This window comes from Callithrix jacchus, chromosome 6 (assembly GCF_049354715.1).
Source record: "Callithrix jacchus isolate 240 chromosome 6, calJac240_pri, whole genome shotgun sequence".
In the NCBI taxonomy this organism is placed as follows: Eukaryota; Metazoa; Chordata; class Mammalia; order Primates; family Cebidae; genus Callithrix; species Callithrix jacchus.
Window position 1 is genome coordinate 9,205,632 of NC_133507.1, and position 24,704 is coordinate 9,230,335.

The following is a 24,704-nucleotide window of genomic DNA, read 5'->3' on the forward strand; positions in this document are numbered from 1 at the left end:
CTCAAGTGGTCCTCCTACTTCAGCCTCCCAAGTTGCTGGGACTACAGGCATAAGTCATTGCATGCAGTAGGATCTATGAAATAAAAAATGATAGCTTGTTGTTTCACTGTGTGGCCTTGTGCAAATGACCTAACTTCTCTGGTTTGTAGTTTCTTCATTAATAAAATGCAGATAAAGTGGTACCCTAGGGTTGCTGCAAGGATTAAATAGGTAAAATATTTAACCACTAGGCCAGGCACGGTGGCTCATGCCTGTAATCCCAGCACTTTGGGAGGCTGAGGCGGGCAAATCACCTGAGGTGAGAAGTTCAAGACCAGTCTGTGTAACATGATGAAACCCCATCTCTACTAAAAATGCAAAAATTAGCTGGTTGTGTTGGTGAAGGCCTATAATCCCAACTGCTTGGGAGGCTGAGACAGGAGAATCGCTTGAATATGGGAGGCGGAGGGTGCGGTGAGCCAAAATCACACCACTGCACTCCAGCCTGGGTGACAGAGTGAGACCCTGTCTCAAAACAAAACAAACAAACAAACAAATCAAGCAAGTAACAGCATTTTCTCCCACCCTAACTGTAAAAGAAATGCTGTATCTCTTCAGTATACACCATCTGGAAAATTTAGAGAACTGTAAAGAAGAAAACGAAAGCCCCACCACCCCATCACTGTGAGATGAACACGGTTACCATTTGATGTGACTCCCTCCAAATCCTCCCTTCCATTCCCGACAGCATTTTAGGTTGTGCACTTTCCTTTGGAATTTATGACTTGCCTTTCGCCCTGAGTGCATAGATCAGCCTTTTGTGTGTGTGCAAAGTATCTGGCATCTCAAGAAGCCAGTACAGGGGCTTAAACACAGAGAAAAAAAACACCCCTCCATCCCCCGGCTTCGCTCTCAGGTGTGTACCCACTGCAACTTCCAAAGCTGGGTGCATGAGTCGTGTGTTTCTTCAATTACACCGACTGCAGAAGCCACGTGGGAAACGAGCGATTCTCCAAACGGGGCTTTTATTTGTCTTGTGTGGCCAAGTGTGCCTCCAGCCCAGGAGAGGAAGTACATGGAGTTTCCTTCTTGGAGGGACCAGGCCTCTTTAAGTATTTTTTAAATTCAATTAGCTTGAGAGGGAAGGTGGGGAGGGTCACCAGCTGTGTGCTTTGTGAGTCACTTAAATTTCAAGCTCTAAACTGTGTATTTCGGGCAATGGACATCTTAAGGCTTGGGGATTTTATTATTTCTTTTCAAGTCTGGCCCTGGAGCAGACTGGTTCTGTCCCCTCCAGGTTTTAGCATTAGATTCAATGCCCGTAAAAAAGGAGGTAATCTGAGATATCTGTGACATAAATTTGGGAGATTAAAAGTGAAATTAAAGTACTATGAAAAGAGGGTCTGGTGCTGTGGGGCTGGGGAGAAGAGACGGGGTGAAAGTCTGAGCGTCAGGCATGCACCTTGAGGTGGCCTCCCTGCGGCTGGCGTTGGCTCTGAAACTTGATTGGGTCCCACAGTTCGACCACAGGCAGAATATTTAAACTGAAACTGTCCTGGAAAGTTTGGGAAGCATGATTGCCCTAAGTATTGCCCGCGCTTTATCTTGTTTATGGAACATACATTAGCACATTTAAGCACTCATGCACCAGGAAGTCAGCAGTGCCAGTGCCAGGGTGGGAGCAGGGGTGGACTCTCTGATTTATCCTATTTTCGAGTTTCTGTGGTGTAAACAATCCCACCGAATTGACATCATTGGAAGTTGGGGAGAGGTAGGCAGTATTATATGGTACATATTATATGGTATTTCCACCATATAAACACCAGATAGATTGTAAATAAACATAAACTCAATGGTAAAATAAGTAGGAAGCGACGGGTCTGACGAGTTTTAAGTATTACATTTACTCTTAATACAATTGTTTTTAATATAACGTATCTCATTGTAAGCTTACTATTCTTTTTTTAATAATAAAAGCTGCGTTTAACAAGCAGCTCACAAGATTTCTGCAAATTTAACAGCATTCCCTCATGACCACGAATGGGGCAGCCCCAGGACACAGCTGTCTAACGGGGCAGGTTGGGAGGGAGCAAGCACACACTGGCCTGTGGCTGACAAGGTCTGGGAAGGCCCCCGCTGTCCTCACCCTGCCAGCTCTGCAGCCCAGCTGTCTGGCTCTCTGGCTAAAAAGGACCCAAGGATGATTCCTGGTTCGCAGGTCTCACTCAAGCAGCCTACTGGACTGGGGCTGCTTGCCCCATCTCCAAGCCTCGGACCTGCCTGGCTCCCTGCACTTCCTGGCTTTGTTCTGTGTTGGTTTGCCTCCCTCCCTTCCTCCCTCTCTCCTTCTCTTGGTGTCTGTCTGACTAAGTCCAGGACAAAAAGGCAAATCATCAGCCTACTGTGTGTCTTTTTTTTTTTTGAAACAGAGTCTCACTCTTTCACCCAGATTGTGCAGTGGTGCAATCTCGGCTCACTGCAACCTATGTCCCCTGGGTTCAAGTGACTCTCCTGCCTCAGCCTCTCAAGTAGCTGGGACTACAGGCATGTACCAGCATACCCGGCTAATTTTTGTATTTTTAGTAGAGATGGGGTTTCACCATGTTGGCCAGGCTGGTCTTGAACTCTAGACATCAGGTGATCTGCCCACCTCGGCCTCCCAAAGTGCTGGGATTACAGGCATGAGCCCCCGCCCACAGCCCTGTGTATCCTTAAATGTCATTTGTGGGGAGGATCAGGTTGGGACACTTGAAAATCTCATAAGCTGTTGAAAAGAGGCCAGAGACAGAAAGCAGCAGCTGTCCCCTACAGGCTGTGCCTGTGGCTCCCTGGCCTGGCTGCCTGAGGCCTTTCTACACCTGGGAAGAGGGAGGGAAGTGCAGAAGCACTCTTTATGGAGCATCTGCCAAGAGGGAAATGGGGCTGATGCTGCCCAGAGGGAAGACCCCCTCTTGGCTGAGTTATCCCACATTTCTCCTTGCTTGGAGCTGCCTCAGATAAGCAACCTGGACCCATGCCGCCCCTGACCCAGAATGGGCAGACAGGTCCACGCAGCAAGCCCCAGAGAGAAAGAATGAGGTGCCCACTCTTTACTCTCGAGCCAGCTCCCCGGCTCGGCACTGCATGCCCGAGGAGGGGAGGACCTTGCCAGGGCAAGTCTTGGAGGAGACACACTCCCACATTTACAGACAAAGACATGCTGATCCTGAAGATATCATTAACTTAATTTTATAGGACAGAATGGAAGCTGGCCAACTTGGGGAAAGAAAGAGAGAGGGGAGAAATGGGAATTCTAGAATATTTTAAAGCAGTTGCAATGGATTACTTTCGATAAGAACATAAAGTAACTTGAGGGAAGCTAACCAGGCCTTGCCAAGTAGTCTTACTCAAGGGATTCTTTTTAAGTTAAGAATACTGTGCTATTTGCATATTAAGAGTTTGTAAGAAACTCTACAGGCTAAAGCATCCAGAGGCTCAGTAGGGTGGGAGGGAATGAGGGGGTCCAGGAGGGAGATGGTATTCAGTTATTGAACTCAGGACCTCTTGAATCCACCATCTCAGCCCTGAGGGCTTCTAACTCTATGTTTATGAATATAAAACCATTAGCCAAAATTGTTTCAATATTGGCCATTTTGGAGAAGAAAATATCTTTTAGAGCGAATCCCAGCATGGTCATTTTTCCGTGAAGTGGCATTGGAACAAAGTCCCTCTCTCCTATTGTCATTTGTACTTCACTGAAACTCCTTTTTCGAGATTCTTTCTTTATTCCAGGGCAACAACAACTAGGCTCTCCAACCCCACTAGGACACTCCCCTCACCTCCTAAATGGCTGGTATTTATTGGACAGTCTCCGTCCTCAGGGATTGGCCTGAGTAGCTCCAGTCCCAGCTTAAAAATCCTGGGGAAGCCTCTGATAGATCGAGCAGTGTTCCCTGTCCATCCCTAGCCCAATCACCTTTGGGCAGTGGGCAGAGATGCAATGATGTCCCCACCCATCTTGGAGGCTGGGGCGGAGTCTGTAAGCAGATGAAAACCCTGCTTCAACCTGGTTGGGTCTAGAATGGGGCTTCTGTTTTGGGCAGATGAAACACACCCACCCATGATTGCTTTGGTCATTTTTCCCAAATGCTAAATGGTCGCAGCTCAGTTAGGGGGACTTCTCCAAAACTCCAGCACTTCACAGATGTGTGTGGGTTAGCATGGTGGCCTTCCAGAGGAATGGGGAGGCACATGGGCATCACAGAAGCTCCACCCTGTGAGTACGAGGCTGGGCTGGCCAGGAATCAGGTGGCCATGGGTCCTTTGTCCACAGGGCTGGGCATGGTCAGAGCTGTGAGTGGCCCCGCACCTCCAGGCAGACAGAGGCTGTGGGAAAAAGGGGCTGGTGGAGTCACGAAGGCTCTCCTGAATGTGGGTCCCTTGTTCTGTTCTGTTTTGCTGCTCAGCCTATTCCAGCAGGCCCCCTCTAGCTCCGGTCCAGCTCTGGGTCAGGTGGGTAGGGGTCGTGACCATGCCTGTCTCCTGTCAGGGTCCTGCAACTCTTCAGGACACCCAGCCAAGGCACGTTTGTCACCTGCTCTGTGTGTCTCCACTGCATCTTCGGTAACATGGAGCTGTCCTTAGTCTCCAACTCCAGAACTGTATGAGAACTAATGAGGCCCACAGAGCAAGGTCTTGGCATGGCCTGCAGGTGGCCCATAAGGACTTACGATTGCAACTGCTCTCAGGGGCTGGTCAACGCCCAGGCCCACCTGCCTCCCCACTCAGGGGTGGCTACCATCACTCCATGGGGCTCTGGGTAACCCACAGAAGGCCTGAAGCCCTGGGGTGGAGTTGCCTCCTGCCTACAGTGGGGGAGATCCCTGCACCTGGGACTCAACTCTGATGGACTGGGTGAGTCTCTCTGACAGCCCCTGGGAGGGCAGAACTTGTGGAGGGGCTGGGCGGCTGCCGTCATCCCAGGAGGGCACTTGGCTGGGTGGCCCAGGCTGAATGGCTGAGCTAATGCCTGTGTGCCAGACTTGTGTGAGCCATAAAAACCTAAGGCAGCAACAAAGTGAAGAAGAAGGAGATAGACCCTCTTACAACCCTTGTTTCCAGCTCTCAGGGAAGGTGGTGGAGGGAGGAAGCCTGGCCACATGGAGGGCGAGGCCTCGGGCAGGTCTCTGCATCCCACCCCAGGCACCTCTGGCTCCCAGACACACAGACATATAGACAGGGCCTGCCCCTGCATGGCATCCTGTGGGTAGGGGCTTCCCCAAGTGAGGAGGAGCCATCAGGAAGCAATGCCTGGCATTCGTAAAGACTTGAAGGGTTCCACAGGTCCCACAAACTCCCTGGCTAAAAGAGGAGCCCACTCATTCCTGTGCTGTGGACACAGCCGGGTGGCAGGTCCTGTCCCTGTGGCCCTGAGGAGTTGAAGGACATCCCTTATCTGCCTCTACCTCAAGCTTCTGCAACCTTTTGCATGGTGCCCACAAGGTAACCAAGCCTCACCCCCAACCTGCATCGATGGGGAGGGAGGCTCAGGAACCACATGACACACATGAGCCCTGCCTCCACTGTTATTCACTCACCTCCAAGGTGGCTCTAATTATCCTCATTTTAGAGAAAACTGATGACCAGAGATGCCCCTAGAACTGGTCCATGTGCACCCAGCGTTCAAACACAGGTCATCTGTTCTCTAAGGACTACATCAGAATTCCAGAAACCCCAGTGCCATGGGACCAAAACCACCACCACAGGACCAAGACAACCACCACCACGGGACCAAGATCACCACCACCATGGGACTAAGACCACCACCACCACAGGACCAAGATCACCACCACGGGACCAAGATCACCACCACGGGACCAAGACCACCAAGACCACCACCACGGGCCCAAGACCACCAAGACCACCACCACCATGGGACCAAGACCACCAAGACCACCACCACGGGACCAAGACCACCACCACAGGACCAAGATCACCACCATGGGACCAAGACCACCACCACCACGGGACCAAGACCACCACCATGGGACCAAGACCACCACCACAGGACCAAGATCACCACCACCGGACCAAGACCACCACTACAGGACCAAGGCCACCACCACGGGACCAAGACTACCACCACGGAACCAAGACCACAACCACCATGGGACAAAGACCACCACCACGGGACCAAGATCACCACCATGGAACCAAGACCACCAGCACCGCGGGACCAAGACCACCACCACAGGACCAAGATCACCACCACGAGACCAAGACCACCACCACCACAGGACCTGCTGGTCTCTGAGCTTCAGCTTCAGCTTCCAGAGAGAAAGAGAAGGCGGGAGGATCTGACTGGTCCAGCCCAAGTCCTTGGGCTGGCCAGGGCCCTAAATGTCTCTACCACGTGCCGGCCATGGCATGCTTCAAGCCCTCACTGCTCCCAGGAGCCAATGAATTGCTCCCTCAGCCAGCTGGGGCTGCTCTGATGTGGAGCAGCAGAGACTTACTCAGGCCACTTTACTTGATGACCTTATTACCCAGATGCCCTCAGTGGACTGGCCAGCCAAAGTGGGGGCTGCCCTGCCCTTCTCTCTGCCTCCTTCTCTGTGTCTGTCCCTCTCCTCTTATCAGTCATGAGTGTGGGAAAAACAGATGAGTGAATGAAGGCAGAAAGGAGGGGCAATGGAGGGAGAGAAGGAAGGAGAGAAAGATAGTGGGAGGAAGGGAGAGAAAGGAGGAAGGGAGGGAAGGAGAAAGGGAAGGAAGGGGAAAGGGAGGGAAGGAGAAAGGAAGAGGGAAGAAGGGAAGGGAGGGAAGGGGAGGGAAAGGAAGGGGAAAAGGAGGGAAGGGGAAAGGAAGATGAAAGGGAGGGAAGGGAGGGAAGAAGAGGGAAGGGATGGAGGGGGGAGTAGCGCATCTGGTTTCCGGTTTCCTGACCCTCCTCTCACCAGCTGAGAAACGCTGGCCGAGACCCTCATCCCCTCTGAGGCTCATCTCTCTCATCTGTAAAACAGGGCTGCAAGACCTCTCCTCAGGGACCTTCATTGGAGCTGGGAGCAGGCCCTTCATAACCTCCTGATCCTGAGGGTATGGAAGGACCAGGCTCTTTCCAGAACAGGGCAGGGATATTTTGGCTTCTGTTTCTTCTAATGACCTTCCAATGTCTCAGGAGGGAAGGAGTAGCACCCGCCTGCCTGCGGGACCCTCCCCAGCCTGGCTCACAGGCTGCGGCCATCAGAGATGGGCTTCCCTCTGGGGAGTCTGGAAGCCAGTCACTTCCTCTCCGACCTCACCCCCTCATCTGCTGGTTAAGCAGTGAGGCCTGGACCGGGTGCCCCACAGAGAACACAGTGCATGTGCCCAGGTTCCTCTGGGTGATCTGAGGTGGGGAGACAGAGGTGGGATTCAGGGCCAGTGCCTGGGGTCTGCCTGCCTGGGGCTGCAGCAGCTCCCAGGGAATGGAGTCCAGGCTGGCACCAGGCCAAGGTCTCCAGACCAGACACCCAGACCTTGGCTTGATCTTCTTAATTTCCATAATCCTCTTAATTGGCCGATCACAAGGCCTCCTAAGTCAATCAGATTCTCTCTTGACCCCCCACCTCTGTCTCACGCTGGGGCTCCCTCGCTCTGTCCCCTTGCCTCTCTGTTTCTGTATGTCTCTGGACCACTATCTCCCCCTCCTCCCATATCTCTCTGGGCCTGTCCCTCCACTCCCCTCTTTCCTTCCGGCCTCACACTTTGGCCCCCATCCCCCTCCAGTGGTCTCACAGGGACAGCTGTGAAGAATTAGGAGCTCCACGGTGAGTATCAGCCCCGAGCGGCAGGGGAGGATTGGTGTCTCCGTGGGAGATCGGGCAGGTTTTCTTAATTATTTCACCCAATAGCACATGTCCTAGGGCTCTAGGGGTTTTTCTTGGACTTTCCTGCCTCTTGAAATCTTGATTCTCACCTGAGTTAGACAGTCTGTCTTTGTCTCAGGCCCCCAGACGCAGTCGCAGCCCCCCATTCCCCTAGGCTTGCAGAGTGCATCTGTGGCTAGCCCAGGAGCCCTGGGAACCAGCCTCCCCCGGCCTGCATCCCCACATCCCTTCTCTTCCCAGGATGGGGTGCCTCTCCTTCGAGAGTCCCCTTGCACAATGCTGCCCCAGACCCCAGTGGAGGAGCTCAGAGTCACACCTCTGGAAAGGGATGCGGGACCAGTTCTTTCCCTAAGGGGCCACCAGTAACAGCTGCTCCCTGCACAGCTTCAGTGGCTGCTCCCATTGAAGCCAACTCCCTGGATGTCAGCGTCTCAGGGACCAGAACCGCTGCTGTCCCCTTGGGCAAGCTGCCCACATAGCTGCTGCCTTCTTCTCTGTGGAATGGGGGCAGCAAAGGTGCCTGCCTCACAGGACAATTGCACGGCTAACACGACTCACTGAGCACCTACTCTGTGCCAGTGCCACGTCACACCCTCCTGGCCAATTAACCGGTTCTTCCTCACAGTGACCATGGCAGGAAGGATTTGTATGACCATTTCATGGATTGAGAGAGCGAGGCTTAGAGATGTGAAATTATTTTGCTAGGGCCTGAGAGCTCCAGGAGGTGGTGTCATGGAACCCCAGCACTTATCTGGGGTGTTTTTCATTATTTGAGCCACAGGAAGCCCCTGGTGCCTTCCACCTCCCTGCCCCATGACATTCCCCACTGCTGTGGCCGTGTGCCCACATGGGCTCCCATAACACAGGAGGAGGGAGCTGACTGCCTTGGCAGCTCTGCTTGTGGTTAGAGGAGGGGGAGCTCACATTTCAATTCTTTCTGGCTTGGAAAAGGCCATTGGAAAAAACAGCCCTCCCCACCCCCTAGCGATGTGTGTTCACAGCTTGTCAGTCCTGGCAGGCCTGAGAGCTCCTCCGAGGCAGTGGAGGGAGCAGGGGCAGTGGGCGGCAGCCAAGCTGTGGGGCCTGGAGAGTCCATCTCTGGGTACAAGCCCGTCATCCCGCAGGGTTCAGAGAGCCTGGGGGTCTGAGACTGGCTGAGCGCAGGGCTCTGGGCATTGGCAATGTGTCTCACGCACAGGGAGGCTGATAAGTGATGGTGGAACTGCAGATCGGTGGATCCAGAGGCTGTGCAAAGGAGAATGATATTCTCTCAGCCAGGAGGCCCCTAATTATGGGTTGCAGACGGGTGGAAGAGCTTCCTGCTGTGAACAGTCTCGGAAAAGCTCCATTCTTTGTACGGCGGAGGGGAGGATGAGGAAAAGGAGGCCTGGCCAGATATGCTAGATTAGACAATCCTGTCAGGTTCTAATCATAGAAACACAAACCAAGCTGTCTTAAGCAAAAAGAAACATTTTGAGGAGTGTAATTAAAATGTTTGAGGAGTAGCTTCAGGTATAGCTGGATCCAGATGCTCTAACAATGTCACCAAGACGCAGTCTATCATTCTCTAGCTCAGCTTTCTTTGGCTTGGCTTCAGTCTCAGGCAGCTCCTGTAGCTCGCTGGGCTATATCAGGGGCTGCAAACAAGGCCAGAGGCTGCCGCTTAGAGTGAACTGGGCCAGGGGTTCATCCGAACTCATCTCATCAGTCAGGGTGGGTTGTGCTGAGTATTTCAGCCTTGTTCACATCCTTCTCCCTAGTGGGGGCACCCATGCAGGACTGCAGAACCACGTGGTGGAATACAACTGTGATCGGGTTGACACCCCAAGGAAATGCAGCAGCCGATACCAGGAAGGAGGAATGAACCCGGGGCTGGGTCCACCTTACCCAGGTCATGTTGACACCCCATGCCTCCATTTCCTCATCAGCAAGAAAAGAGGTGCTGTAAGGCCCTCCTCCCCAGGTGGGCTCCACATCTAAGTCCCCATGGCCCCATGGGTCAGGTGTGAGTTGTAAAGAACTGGGGGTGAAGGGAAGACCTGAGCCAGGCCTCCACACCAGCCACCCCTCACTTCAAGTTCAGTGAGCGAAGTGGAAAACACCCCAAAGTAAAGACAAAGGCTATGTCACCTCCCCCGGCTTCTCCTCACACTTGGTGCTGCCTGGGCTCCACTGCTTTGCTGTCAGCTCCTCTTCCTGCCCAGGGGACTTCAGATTGTCTCACCTGCCGGGAGGCTTGTTCACCCCTCTGGCACCCACTGCCTGCCTGGAGGCAGCCTCTTGAAGGCATATGAGAGGTGGCTTTTTCACATGTGTCCCCTTGCCAGGGAAACCCGGATGGTCTTTGCTCCCTGGGTCCCTTGGTAAGAAGGCACAAGGGAGGCGCTGCTGACTACAACTAGAGGAGCTGTTCCCCGACCCCACGTGCTCCCTTGCTGGTCATTCCTCTTTGCCTGTAGCTCTCCCTCCCTTCTAGCCAGACTCAAGGCTGGGGCTATCTCAGGAAGGGAGACCCAGAAGAGCCCAGTGAGGCCCCAAGGGGAAGCCTCACCCCATACAGACCAAACTTGCTCTCAGAAGCATGCACAAGGATGATAGCTTCAAGACAGCAAAGGCATCTGGCGCTTCCTGCAGAAAAGGAGGGAAGAGTGTAGGGTGGGATGCCAGGGTTGGGGGTTCCTGCTGACTGAGAGGCCCGGGAATAGGCCTTGCATAGTGAGATGACTCGCCCGACTTTCCAGGGGTCAGAGAGAGACACCTCATGGTTGGTTGAGGGCTGCCAAGGCAGGGGAACTTGGACCCCATCTTCCATCTGAGAGTCTGTGGACTGGCTGGTGGCCATCTAGAGAGACACAGTGCTGGGGGAGGCTGGGGCAGAGGTGTGGTGGCACCTGCCCTCTGCAGAGCTGGAATGGTCTGGGGGGCACCCACAGCTTTCTGGGGCTCAGAGGAGCGAGATGGAGATGGCTAAGAGTTGGGAGGAGAGGAGATGGAGTGGGGGGCCCTGTTCAGTGAGGATGTGCAGAAGTTTGAAGGCTGGCCTGCCACCTAGATGGCCTCTGTCCCATGCCAGGGTGATGTGGAAGCTGCCTGTCAGCGTTGCTTTTCCCCAGGGATAAAGGACAAGAGCAAGAATAGACTCCAAAACTCGTCAGATGGGTCCACATTCACAGGTCAGAAGTGTCAGGCGCTGGGCCTCCATCGGGGCTGCTGACCTGCCCGTCTTCCCCCTGCCAGACCACACTTGGTTCCTGCAGCTCTGTAGTAAGTCTCAGGACCAGGTGTAGGGTTCCTCCCACTTCATTCTTCTCTGTCAAAGATTGCTATCTAGGGCCTTTCCTTTTTCATATAAATTAGAGAATAGGCTGGTCTGTATCTGTAAAAACCTTGCTGAGATTTTGATAGGAATGGTGTTAAAACTGCTATCGGTGGGTAGAAGAGACATCTTTGTCATGCTGAGCCTTTGAATCCATGAACACTGACGTCCCCCCATTCATTTAGGTCTTCCTTGATTTCGTCCTTCAGTGGCTTGTGATTGTCATCACACAGACTCATCATATTTAATTCATAAAAAGGTTCACATGGAGCCTTCCAGGTTCACTGTAGCACCCTCTCTTTGTCCTTGTTCTTGCCATTTTCTGAACTCAGTACTCCATCCCACTAAGGACGTCTCATTGAGCTCCATGTCCACGTCATCCACACCAAGTTGTGCCTCTGCACAAACTTAACCACCTCTGGTGGTGGGGAACACATCCTGCTGAGGCAGTCCGTCCTCTGACTGTGCCCGCCAGAAACTTCTTGCATGGAGTATGTTTCTGCACCCAGGGTCCTGACTCCACCCCACGGCCACCCACCCCCAGTTCTAATCCCTGAGAGTTCCCCTGCTTTGCAAACCTTTGGTCTCTTCTCTAAGTCTCAACTTAGAGCACTCCACTGGGTATTTCTCAAAGTTTGCCCCCCTGCCCTGACTGGTCCTCATCTTCTATGAGCTCCTGACACTGTCAATCTGCCTCTGAAACACACATGAAATACACACACTCTCTCTCTCCTTCCTGCATCCCATCACCCTACATTCCTTTCTCTATCTCTCCAAGCCGGTCCCATGTCCTGGCTACCCTCACAGGTGACAGCTGAGATCTGACCTATACCTGGCCAGGAACAAGGCACCTTCTAACTGTTCCTAAGTACCCCACATGAACCCAGAGAAGAATGGAAACAGACTCCAATGGCTCTTCTCTTTCAGGATATTGTGCCACACTTAGGGATAAGCAGGGAAACTTCCACATGAAGCCATCTAAACCTCAGTCTAACTTTTTTTTTGCAGGCTCTGGCAATGATGCCAGACTTTCTGGGACAGCAGGGTCACCAAGGAAATCCTGCCCAGTGGATTTGTCCCAAGTTTTGGACCCTGTAGATGACACCTCCACTTGTGTCCAGTTACTGGTGACCTGGAAGACTCAGCAGAGCCTATGGAGGCTTTGCTGGCTTCTCCACTTGGATCGTGAGACCCTGAGCAAGACACGTGTCTCTGCTTCCTCCTCACAAGGCAGGGTGCTAAGATCTACCTCCCAAGGAGCTGGTGTGCTTGTGGAAATCAAATACAGTGCCGAGCACCATGCCTGAAACCGTGGTCATGGCGCTGTGACCACCATCGTCATTAGCATTTTGGAGGGAGGCCACCCAGTTCTGCGGCTCCCTGTCTCTCTGAACTTGCTCACTCATGTGGCTCCCTAAGGAACGATTTGTGGTGGTTTCCTCTTCAGATGACAACAGCACCAGGTCCCGGGTTTCCATTTGCCTTGCATCTCACCAAAGTGCTGACTTCCTCAATCAAATGCACCCAGGCCCCAGGGCTGGCCAGGGAAGTGATGTGGGGGGTGTCACAGGGGTGGGCAGGAGCACCCGCCTGCTTGAACCCCAGGACACCATTGGGTGTGGCTGCCTATGGACCCCCGACACTCATCCACACTGTTGGTCCTTTAGAGACCCAAGGCTTAGACTGCTCCAGGACGGGAGGCTGCACCCTCAGTCGGAGAGAGGATTCAAATGGTAGCTAGTGAGACTCCAGAGATGTACAGTCAGCCAGGGGCCACCAGCCACAGCAGGCAACCGGGCCCTTTAAATGTGGCTAGTCCAGAATGGCATGTGCTGAGAGCATAAAAGCACACTAGATTGCAACGACTTTGTCCCAAAATTTATATATATATAATATAGTCATGTATTAGATACATAGATAATATACGAGACACAGACATCTCTAGTATAACAGATAACATATATATTAGAGTCTGTTTCTTTTCACTTTAAAAATGTGATGACTAGAAGATCTGAAATGACATATGGCTGGTATTTACAGCTCAGGTTCTATTTCCATAGGGTAGTGCCACTCTAAACAGACTGTTCAATATATATGGCTTCTTTTAGGGGCCTGGTCCTAGGAGGCCAGCATCCTCCTCCTTCCCAGGAGATCCTGCAGGGTCCTCGCCACCTAGCCCCCGTGGCCTGGGTGCACATACCACAAAAATCCAGAACCTGGAAGGCTTCTGTGTCGCCATGCGTCTTTGGATCCACCCCACCCAGCCCTGTGCACACAGTCCCTCAAACACATATAGCACTTTTATGCAACTTGGGAACAGGACTTCCTGATTCAAGGTACTTTCCTAGTGTCCTCCAGAAAGTGAACACAATAAACACGCAAATCTATGAAAGCTGCCGTGGGAATAACGTCTCTTGGATACAGCGCCCTTGTCCAGTGCGCAACTTGCACAGCCATATGTGGCAGCCCTGCCAGTATCTAGCTGCTGAATAAGTATTAGTTGGAGAGATAATTGAGGAAGATATAACAGGGTCTCCCAGCCCCTTGATGTTTCTGGGCTGAGGCTGCACCTCTTCTCCAATGAAAATGACAGTCTTTTTCAAGCAAGAGGCCACTTCTCAGGACTGGCCCCAGCCTCACTGCCCACATGCAAAAACCATGTCAATGCAGTACCACAACTCCAACATTCAGAAAGCTCATAGAGCCATGGGCAGAAGGTAAACACCTAGTGATGCTTCAAGCCCAGCCTAGGGGTCTCTGTGAAGAATCTCCCTCTCTGAGCTGTTGATGTCACAGAACGGCTCCAGGGAGGGGGTGCTGGACTTGTAGTCTAACCTGAGTTATTACCGCCTTGGTTGAGGGACCATTGCTTTATTGAAGGATGGGTGCTGGTACAGACCGGTGCAGCGTGCTGGCATGCTTTTATCAGAGAGTGCTGATACACATCTGCTTAGAATGATGAAAGTGTCTCATCTCGTCTGACTCATAGGGCAGCATCCACAGAAAGCAGAGGATGAGATAAGCCGGGAGGGCTGGGAGTGTCCGACTCATGACTTTCACAGCTCTGTTTTCACCCCAAAATGTCCTGTTTGCGTGCACTGAGCCTTGTTGGTTGGTTATATAAACATGTAGATATTTATTCATTTGCAGCAGGGTGATTCTAATCCTATTCTTCCTTAGTTTCTCACAATGATTACATATAGCTTTTATTTGTGTTTTGTTAAGGGTTAATATTGTTGATTTCTCTCATTTGACACTTTTCCATTACATGGAAATTTCAGTCCCCAGAAAAAATGTAAAAGAGGGTGTTTTGTTTGTGAATTCATTTTCCTTTTATTTTGAAAACATTTTCTATTTCCCACATCTGAATGTGATCCTGTCTAGAGAGCAATAGGAAGTGAGTGAGGGCCCAGGCGCACAACATCAAAACAATTCTCAGCCCAGTGCTCCAGAGCTCCTTGCAATTCCTTTAACCAAATGGATGTTTTATGGAGAGTTAGGTTATTTAGCACAGTAAACAATTTTTTTCTTTTCCTTTCAGCCACTTAATGTGGTATCATGAAAGGAAGATCAACTTCTTAATGAAAAAAAGCTGCAATGGACGAGGAGGCTAGCACATCAGGAGCACTTCCAGGCTTACATAAGTAACATTCCTGCTGCATAAACATTTGGCAAATCCGGAGACTAAATCTCAGCCCACACTGCTGGCCTGAATCAAACACTGTATAATATGAAAAAAAAAATCCCGTTGATGGTAACATTTTTCTTTCCAGAAACAAGTCATTCATTTGGACAAAAAAATCCAAATGCATCTGCTGAGCTCCCCAAAGTTCTAATGGAAATTATTATCTAGAGAAAAAGCAAGTGAGGAGTAAGAGTGGAGCGCTGTGATTTCTTAAGAGTAAAACAGAGAAAAATGGCACAAAATTGCAAACCTTAAACTGAATTAAACCATCGTAATTTGGCAAGTGTCAACAAGAGAGTCCAAAAATAATCATCATAATTTTAATGAATTATTAACTCTACTAGATATTTTAAACAAAATTAAACATTATCATTTTACTTAACTCCTGAAATGATATGAAATTGAAGTATGGTGGCTGGGTATGGTGGCTCAGGCCCATAATCTCAGCACTTTGGGAGGCCGAGGCAAGCAGATCACCTGAGGTCAGGAGTTCAAGACCAACCTGGCCAACATGAAGAAACCCCATCTCTGCAAAACATGCAAAAAAAATTAGCTAGTCATGGTGGCAGGTGCCTGTAGTCCCAGCTACTCAGGAGGCTGAGGCAGGAAAATTGCTTGAACCCAGGAGGCAAGTGTTGCAGTGAGCCGAGATGGTGCTGCTGCACTCCATGAGACTCCATCTCAAACAACAAACAAACAAACAAAAACAGCATTCATTAAACATTTACTGAGGCCAGGCTTTCAAGACCAGCCTAGCCAACATAGTGAAACCCCATCTCTACTAAAAAAAAAAAAAATTAGCCAGGTGCGGTGGCAGACACCTGTAATCCCAGCTACTCAGGAGGCTGAGGCAGGAGAGTCACTTGAACCTGGGAGGCAGAGATTGCAATGACCCAAGACTGAGCTACTGCACTCCAGTGTGGGCAACAGAGCAAAACTCAGAAGAAGAAGAAGGAGGAGGAGGAGGAGAAGGAGGAGGAGGAGGAGGAGGAGGAGGAGGAGGAGGAGGAGGAGGAGGAGGAGGGGGAGGAGAAGGAAGAAGAAGAAGGAGGAGGAGAAGAAGAAGGTGGTGGTACTGGGAGCCTCAGCTTTTCTGTGATACATATGTATGAATTCACATTAATATTTGTTCTGAAGAAAAGACAGGACTTCAGAGCACTGTTTAATAACATATTCTCCATGACATTTTAATTCCAAGACGTACACTAAGTTGTGAGGAAAAACTATTCCTTCTAAGTGTTTGAGGCATAAAAGCAAAGTCATATACCAATAAAACCAGTTTCCGTGGTTCCTGAGCTACAAAGAATATTTGCATTTCTTTCTCCAATTCCCACAAGTAACAACCCTTCAGAAGTGGTTCCTCTAAAGTCTTTTATTCTGCAAGTCTGAACAGACCAATTATCACAGAAGTGATAGAGAAAGTAGTTAGAGCTCCCCCTAGACCCTGCAAAGGACATCAACTCCAAATCGTTTCTCAATATTTCTTAAATTATTCCAAACCAAAGAAAAAGGGGAAAACTTCCAATTATTTACAAAGCCATGAGCATTTCTGGTTTGAAAATTTGAAAAAGTAAAACTGCAAACCAATCTCACTCATTAATATTGATATGAAAATGTTAAAGAAAATCCAAGCAAGTAGAATTAGGAAATCAGGACCAAGACAAAGATGTGCACCATCATCATTACTGTATAAAGTTGTGTTGGAAGTATTAGCCAAAGCAATAAAAAGGGGAAATAATTACAAGCAGATACATTTGAAAAGAAAAGATAACAATAAAAAATATCTCTGTGTAGATTATATAATGATATATTAGGAGAGCCCCAAATAATCCATAGAAAAATGAATGCAAACCATAACATAATTCAGTAAAATAAGAGGCTGTGAAACAAATAAACAAGAGCCATAGCCTCCATATCTATAAACAAAAGCCATCTAGGAGAAATAATAAAAGAGAAGATCTCATTTGTGAGATGGAGTAAAAGAAGACCTTAGTGTAAACTTAATGAGAAATGTGCAAACTGTTCAAGGAAAATATAAAACTTTTGTGAAAGATGCAAAAGTGTAATTAAGGAAATTGAGAGATATACCATGTTCATGGATAGGAAGACTGAACATCAAGAAGATATCCATTTATTTTAAAATAATTTATAAAGTTGCCATAGTCTCAATAAATATTACGTTTTTTGGGGGGAGCTAGGCAAGTTGATTCAAAGATTTAATTGAAGCACAAACAAGCAGAAATTGCCAGAAAAATCTTGAAAAAACAATGTGGAGAAACTACCATTACCAAATATTAAAACATATTACAAAGTCTTTATCATTTTAAAAAAAGTATAGAACTAGTGCACAGAGAGACTGATGCAACAGAATAAACAAATCCAGAAATAAGCTCAACTGCTTATGGATATTTAGGAAGCATCTCAAATTAGTGGAGAAAAAAACAGACCTTTAAATAAGTGGCACTGGAAGAATACTTGCATATCTATAGGGAAAAAAAGGAGAAAGCTAATTTTTTTCTCACCCTGTATACAAAGATAACTCATTATTTCAGAGATTAAATATTTAATATTATGGAATAATAAGAAATCATATAAAATTTAAAAATATGAAAAAATTACTGAAAATTCATGGAGGAGGAAAAATATTGCTAAACTATGACTCAAAATCCAGAAGCAATTAAGGAAAAGACTGATACATTTGACAGCATATAAACAAAGGAAAACTTTTGCATGGAATAAACAAAACAAATAAAAAACACAAATAAATGAAAAAGGAAAAATAGATTGCAGAAGAGATTCTGAAGAGAGAAGAAAAAGGCTAACGATCTCATAGAAAAATAAGCAAGAGCTATGAGCAGATATGTCAGGAAAAAATGCAAATGGCCCTCATCCACATGTGCATTGATTAATCATCTTTACAACAAGAGAAATGTAAATGAAAACTATGATGAGTATTATTCTTACATTTAAGGAACAAAAATCTAAAAGTCTGATGACTAACTTGGTGCTGGTGGGAGTAAGAAAAAATTCTTCAACACTATGAAAAGAAATTTTGAAATATTTAGAAAAATTACACAAGCATTTGACCCGGAAATCTCCCTTTGGAAATCCAGTATAAATACATATTCCCAAAATGGTTTTTAAATATGCAAGATTATATAAAAATACAGGAAGCAACTAAAATGTTCACAAATAGAATTATATAAAGTTAGTGTTAGGCCGGGTGCAGTGGCTCAAGCCTGTAATCCCAGCACTTTGGGAGGCAGAGGCAGGTGGATCACGAGGTCAAGAGATCGAGACCATCTTGGTCAACATGGTGAAACCCCATCTCTACTAAAAGTACAAAAAAATTAGCTGGGCATGGTGGCGCGTGCCTGTAATCCCAGCTACTCAGGAGGCTGAGGCAGGAGAATTGCCTGAACCCAGGAGGCGGAGGTTGTGGTGAGCTGAGATCGTGCCATTGCACTCCAGCCTGGGTAACAAGAGCAAAACTCCGTCTCAAAAAATAAAAATAAAAAATAAAAAAATAAGTTAGTTTTTAAACTACAGTACTTCTATTCAATGGAGAATTATTCAGAGGTTAAGAGAAATGAGGAATATCTTTATGCATTGCTATAGATGATCTCCAGAATATATTGTTTTGTGAAGAAAAACAATTGCAGAATAAATTTTTAAAGAGAAATATATACATGGCTATGTACTGGAGAAGGAGAGGACATGATGGAAGAGACAGGCATGAAAATTAGACTTCTCTGAATTTATCTTGTCTTGTGGATTTGACTTTTGTACAATGTAAATGTCTTACATAAATATAAGGGACATTGATAAAGTAATTTGTGAAAATAAAAAGTGAATCAAATAAGTCTCTGTATTGACTTAATGTCCTATCCATACAGAGGGGTGCGTTTTAAAACACAGTAATTCTATGGAACATTTCTACTGGGGTATATCCCAATGACAAAAAAGTAACTGCAAATAAATCTTAATTGTTGCTAACCATGTTGTTAGAAATCATTTGGGAATTGATGTTCTAAAGCCTACACACACACACACATATATATATGAAGTAAATAACTGTACTAATGTTAGAAAAAAAAATTTTCAATAAGAGAGGTCCAGTGTAAAATCTTTGTAATCCTAAATTTGAATCTGAAGATGTCAGGATAAGCTCATAATGTGTTTCCTTTAAGAAAAATGTATTTCCTTGCTCCATTTATTCACAAAGGCCTAGAAACAATGACGAGCCAAGAAGTGATAAATGCCACAAATGACTAGATTTTGATCTCTAAATTCCAGTTTTCACCAAAATAAATCAGGCTCATTGAAGAAATGTCTGGATCCAGGTCTGGAGCAGGAAATGTACAAGAGAAACCTGGATCATCCTGTCACATCTGAGAACATGTACACAGTCATGGACTGCTACTCTTGGGTCAAAATTATTCAGGAACCTACCAGAGAAGGCTCCTACCAGCCAAAGGTAGTACAATATGAGCATCAAGAACAGTAGTTACAATGCATTGAAGCATGAAAAACACATAAATATGTTTAATCTGTGAGTTGACAATGATAAGCAAACAAACAAACATGAAACAAAACCCCAAACTCATTTTTAACTTTTGAAGGCTAATAGAATGCCAGTTTATTATTCTGAAATCTATAAACAAAGGGGAACATAATTAAACATTTATTCTGCCTTCCCTGTAGGAACTGTGCCTCAGGGTAGCAAGGTTGTTGCTCAGAGGCAGTTTGTCTTTGTAGAAGTGTTTCAGCTAATACACAGAGAAGGAAGGATAAAAATAGAAGATCACTACTTTGAAACCTCTAATGGTCATCAATGTCTGCTAAAACTATTAGGAAAAAGCTGATGGGGAACTTTAACAGATGGATCAGGCTAACAATAGTTGAAACCACTGATCCATCTTAATAGCACAGAGGGAAGAGAACCAGACATTATGGGTCTCCTGATAGAAGTACACACCACCACCCATGAAGCATTTTTGCCAAAAAAACTAGCCTGTTTATTATAAAGTCACAGATCTACTATTTTATAAGAAACACTGCAGACGGAAGAACATGTTAAATGACACCATGGGGATGCAATCAGCAAGGTCCAGAATCTGACAAACTCCACGGGATGAATGACCTGGATCTTCAACAGGAAAATTAAGGGGGATGGGAAAGAGGCTTCAGAGACTCATCAACCCGTATGAAATGTGTGAACTTTATTTGAATCCTGATTCAAAAAACCAACTGTAAAAAAGAGTTATGAGATAGTTGAGGAACTAAGATTATGACATCTCTATTGTTAAAATTTTTAGATTTGATAATAATAATATGGTTATTTGGTTTTTTTTTTTTTAAAGAGTCTTATCTTTTAGATACAAATGCTTAAGTACTTACAGACTAAAATACTTCTCTAAGATTTGCTTCAAAAGAACCCAATCAAGAAGGGGAAAAATGGGCAGGCTAGAGATGCTACATATTGGCTATGAGTTGATTATTGTTGACATGCAATAATGACTATCTATTATACCTTGTATATGCATTTGAATATGTTCAGGATTTTTCTAACAGAATGTTAACAAAAGAAAATAAAGTTGTTCTTGACATCTCAGAAGCCCACAGATGTCTGATGAGACGGTAGAGTTTCCATCTGTTGATAGCGCTTGTTAGGGTGTACAGAAAGCACTCAAACCTCTGTTGCCTGTCCCCCGTCCTTCATACTAGACTTTCGTAGTCAAGATTCCCAGAAATACAAGGACTATCCATGTGGTTTACATGCAAGTGGGGTGATATAATTGGGGAGAGGAAATCAAATAGCTAAAGCCCTGGGTAAGATGGGGGCAGCGGATAGAATTTAATTGTGTAATGAAAAATAACCGCTACAAAACTTCTTTGACTGGCCAGGTGGGGTGGCTCACGCCTGTAATCCCAGCACTTTGGGAGGCCAAGACGGGTGGATCACAAGGTCAAGAGATTGAGACCATCCAGGTCAACATGGTGAAACCCCGTCTCTACTAAAAATACAAAAAATTAGCTGGGCATGGTGGCGCGTGCCTGTAATCCCAACTACTCAGGAGGCTGAGGCAGGAGAATTGCCTGAACCCAGGAGGTGGAGGTTGCAGTGAGCCGAGATCGCGCCATTGCACTCCAGCCTGGGTAACAAGAGCGAAACTCCGTCTCAAAAAAAAAAAAACTTCTTTGACTAACAGGAGAAGAATTTTTTATGTAACTCTCAACCTGAAGGTCATTAATTTTCTACCAAAAGTCAGGGTACACATGCACACCTAAATTCATTACTCCATCCATAAAGTTCATTGCTGCACCCAAAGATAAATGCAAAATCATCCACAAGTTGTTATATGGGGCTTCTTTTCAGACTGTGACCTTAGGTTACATTTACTGTTGAACAGATCTACGCAGTGTTTTATGTCAGGGAAGTTAAAGCTACAGAGCTAGGTTGACAAAGATCCAACTTAAAGCATAAAATTATATTCATTTGTTTGTTTTTATTTCCATAGGTTTTGGGGAACAGGTAGTCTTTGGTTACGTAAGTTCTTTAGTGGTGATTTGTGAGATTCGGGTACACCCATCACCAGAGCAGTATATGCTGCACCCAATTTGTAGTCTTTTACCTCTAAGCCCACCCTTTCCTTCAGGTCTCCAAAGTCTATTGAATCATTCTTAAAGCACGACATTTTAAAAAGGCAAAGGTTGAAAGAGCTAGCAGACAGAGAGGTCTCAATAAGTATTTGCTTGCATGTTAGAAAAGCAACACTGATATCTACCCTACTCTGCTATTTTCAGAAATAGAGACAATGCAAATCATAAAAGTAGACACTCAGTAAATGGTAATTATAAGAGAAAGACTAGCTTTGGGGCAGAGGAGATAATCATGACCAAGAAGCATGAGCCAGAAAATTAAACAGGTTCTTGCCCAAAGGCCTCAGTGATATCCTAATGAGGAGACCTAATAGAATGTCCCAATGGAAGCTGGATATGCTATTTAATTGTAGGTTGCTGTGCATACCTATCAATCCCCCAAGGAAGAATGAATTCTGTCTCTAAGATGCCACTGGACTTAAGCTGCAGCAACTACTCCTCCCTAGATCTCCAGCCTGTCAGCCTGTCCTGCAGATTCTGGACATGCCGGCCCTCACAGTTATGTGAGAGCCAATTTCTAAGTCAGTCTCTCTCTCTCTCTCCCTGTTTCTCTACCTCGCACACTCTTCTCCATTCATATATACGTACACACATACACATACACATATATACACACAACACACATATGTATATCTAATATGGTATACGTGTGTGCTTGTATGTGAATATATCCAATAGTGTGTGTGTGTCTATATCTATATGCACACATATACACACACACATATACACATATGCACACTCACACACAATAGATTGTGCATATGTGTATATACACACACAGATGAACACACACATACACACTCATTCTACTGGTTCTATTTCTCTGGAAAACCATGACTAATATAAGATGATTTAAAAATAACTTTGGCAGCTAACCAGGGAGGTGAAGATCTCTACAATGAGAATCACAAAACGCTACTCAGAGAAATCAGAGAAGACACAAACAAATGGGAAAAAAAATCCCATGCTCATAGATAGGAAGACTCAATATCATTAAAATAGCCCTACTTCCCAAAGCAATTACAGATTCAATGCTATTCCTATCAAACTACCAACAACATTCCTCACAGAACTAGAAAAAAACTATTTTAAAATTCACATGAAACCAAAAAAGAGCCTGAATAGCCAAGGCAATCCCAAGCAAAAAGAACAAGTCTGGAGGCATTACATTACCCAACTACAAACTATACTAGAGAGCTACTATAACCAAAACAGCATGGTACTGGTACAGAAACAGGCACATAGGCCAATGTAACAGAATAGAGAGCCAAGAAATAAGATCACACACCTACAACCATCTGATCTTCAACAAAGCTGACAAAAACAAGCAATGGATACTGGTATATACCGAAAGGATTATAAAACATTCCATTATGAAGACATATGCACATGTATATTTATTATGGCACTGTTTACAAGAGCAAAGACTTGGAACCAACCCAAATGCCATCAATGATAGACAGGATAAAGAAAATGTGGCACATATACACTGTGAAATACTATGCAGCCATAAAAAAGGATGAGTCCATGTCCTTTGCCAGGACATGGATGAAGCTGGAAACCATCATACTCAGCAAACTGACAAAAGAACAGAAAACCAAACACCTCATGTTCTCACTCGTAAGTGGGTGTTGAATAATGAAAACACATGGACATAGGGAGAGGAACATCACACACTAGGGCCTGTTGGGGGTGGGGAGGCTAGGGGAGGGATAGCAGGGGGTGGGGGGATTGGGGAGGGATAGCATTAGGAGAAATACCTAATGTAGATGACAGGGAGATGGCTGCAGCAAACCACCATGGCACACGTATACCTACGTAGCAATCCTGCACGCTCTGCACATGTACCCCAGAACTTAAAGTATAATAATAAGAAAAAAAAAGCAATGGGGAAAAGACTCCTTATTCAATAAATGATGCTGAATAACTGGCTAGCCATACGCAGAATATGGAAGCTGGACTCCTTTCTCACACCATATATAAAAATTAACTTAGGATGGATTAAAGACATACTTATAGAAACCAAAACTATAAAGAAAAAACTCTGGAAAACAACCTGGGCAATACCATACTAGACATAGGAAAGGGGAAAGATTTCATGACAAAGACACCAAAAGCAACTGCAACAAAAGCAAAAACTGACAAGTGGAATCTAATTAAACTTAAAGTTTCTTTTGCTGTGCAACAGCAAAAGTATCAACAGAGTAAACAGACAACCTACATAATGGGAGAAAATATTTGCAAAATATGCATCTGACAAAAGTCTAATACCCGCATCTATAAGGAACCTAAGGAAATTTACAAGAGAAAAACAAAAGCCCATTGAAAAGGGACCAAACAACATGAACAGACACTTTTCTAAAGAAGACATACATGTGGCTAATAATTATGTGAAAAAAGCTCAATACCACTGATCATTAGAGAAATGCAAATCAAAACCACAATGAGATGCCATCTCATACTAGTCAGAATGGCTATTACTAAAAAGTCAAAAAATAACAGATCCTAGCGAGGCTGTGGGGAAAAGGAACACTTATACACTGTTGCTGGAAGTGTAAATTAGTTCAACCATCGTGAAAGGTTGTATGGCGATTCCTCAAAGAGCTAAAGGCAGCACTACTGTTCAACCCTTTCATCCCATTACTGGGTATATATATCCAGAGGAATATAAATCATTCTACCATAAAGACACGTGGATACAAATGTTCATTGTAGCATTATTCATAATAGCAAAAACATGGAATCAACCTAAATGCCCATCAATGACAGACTGAATAAAGAAAATGTGGTACATACACACCATGGAATACTAGGCAGCCATACACTTTGGGAGGCCGAGGTGGGTGGATTACGAGGTGAAGAGATCGAGACCATCCTGGTCAACATGGTGAAACCCCGTCTCTACTCAAAATACAAAAAATTAGCTGGGCATGGTGGCGTGCGCCTGTAATCCCAGCTATTCGGGAGGCTGAGGCAGGAGAATTGCCTGAACCCAGGAGGCGGAGGTTGCCGTGAGCTGAGATCGCGCCATTGCACTCCAGCCTGGGTTACAGGAGCGAAACTCCGTCTCAAAAAAAAAAAAAAAAAAAAGAGACTACGTCTTTTGCAGAAATGTGAATGGAGCTGGAGGCTACTATCCTTAGCAAACTAATGCAGAAACAGAAAAGCAAGTACTGCATGTTTTCACTTATAAGTGGGAGCTAAATGATGAGAA

The 24,704-nt window shown here is 46.3% G+C and overlaps 1 long non-coding RNA gene across 1 annotated transcript in view; it reads right to left on the reverse strand.

Annotated features, from left to right (window-relative positions):
- Positions 1-24,704, reverse strand: part of LOC118154457 (uncharacterized) — a 123,455-nt gene that overhangs the window by 22,481 nt on the left and 76,270 nt on the right. The gene's annotated exons all lie outside the window — the stretch shown is intronic.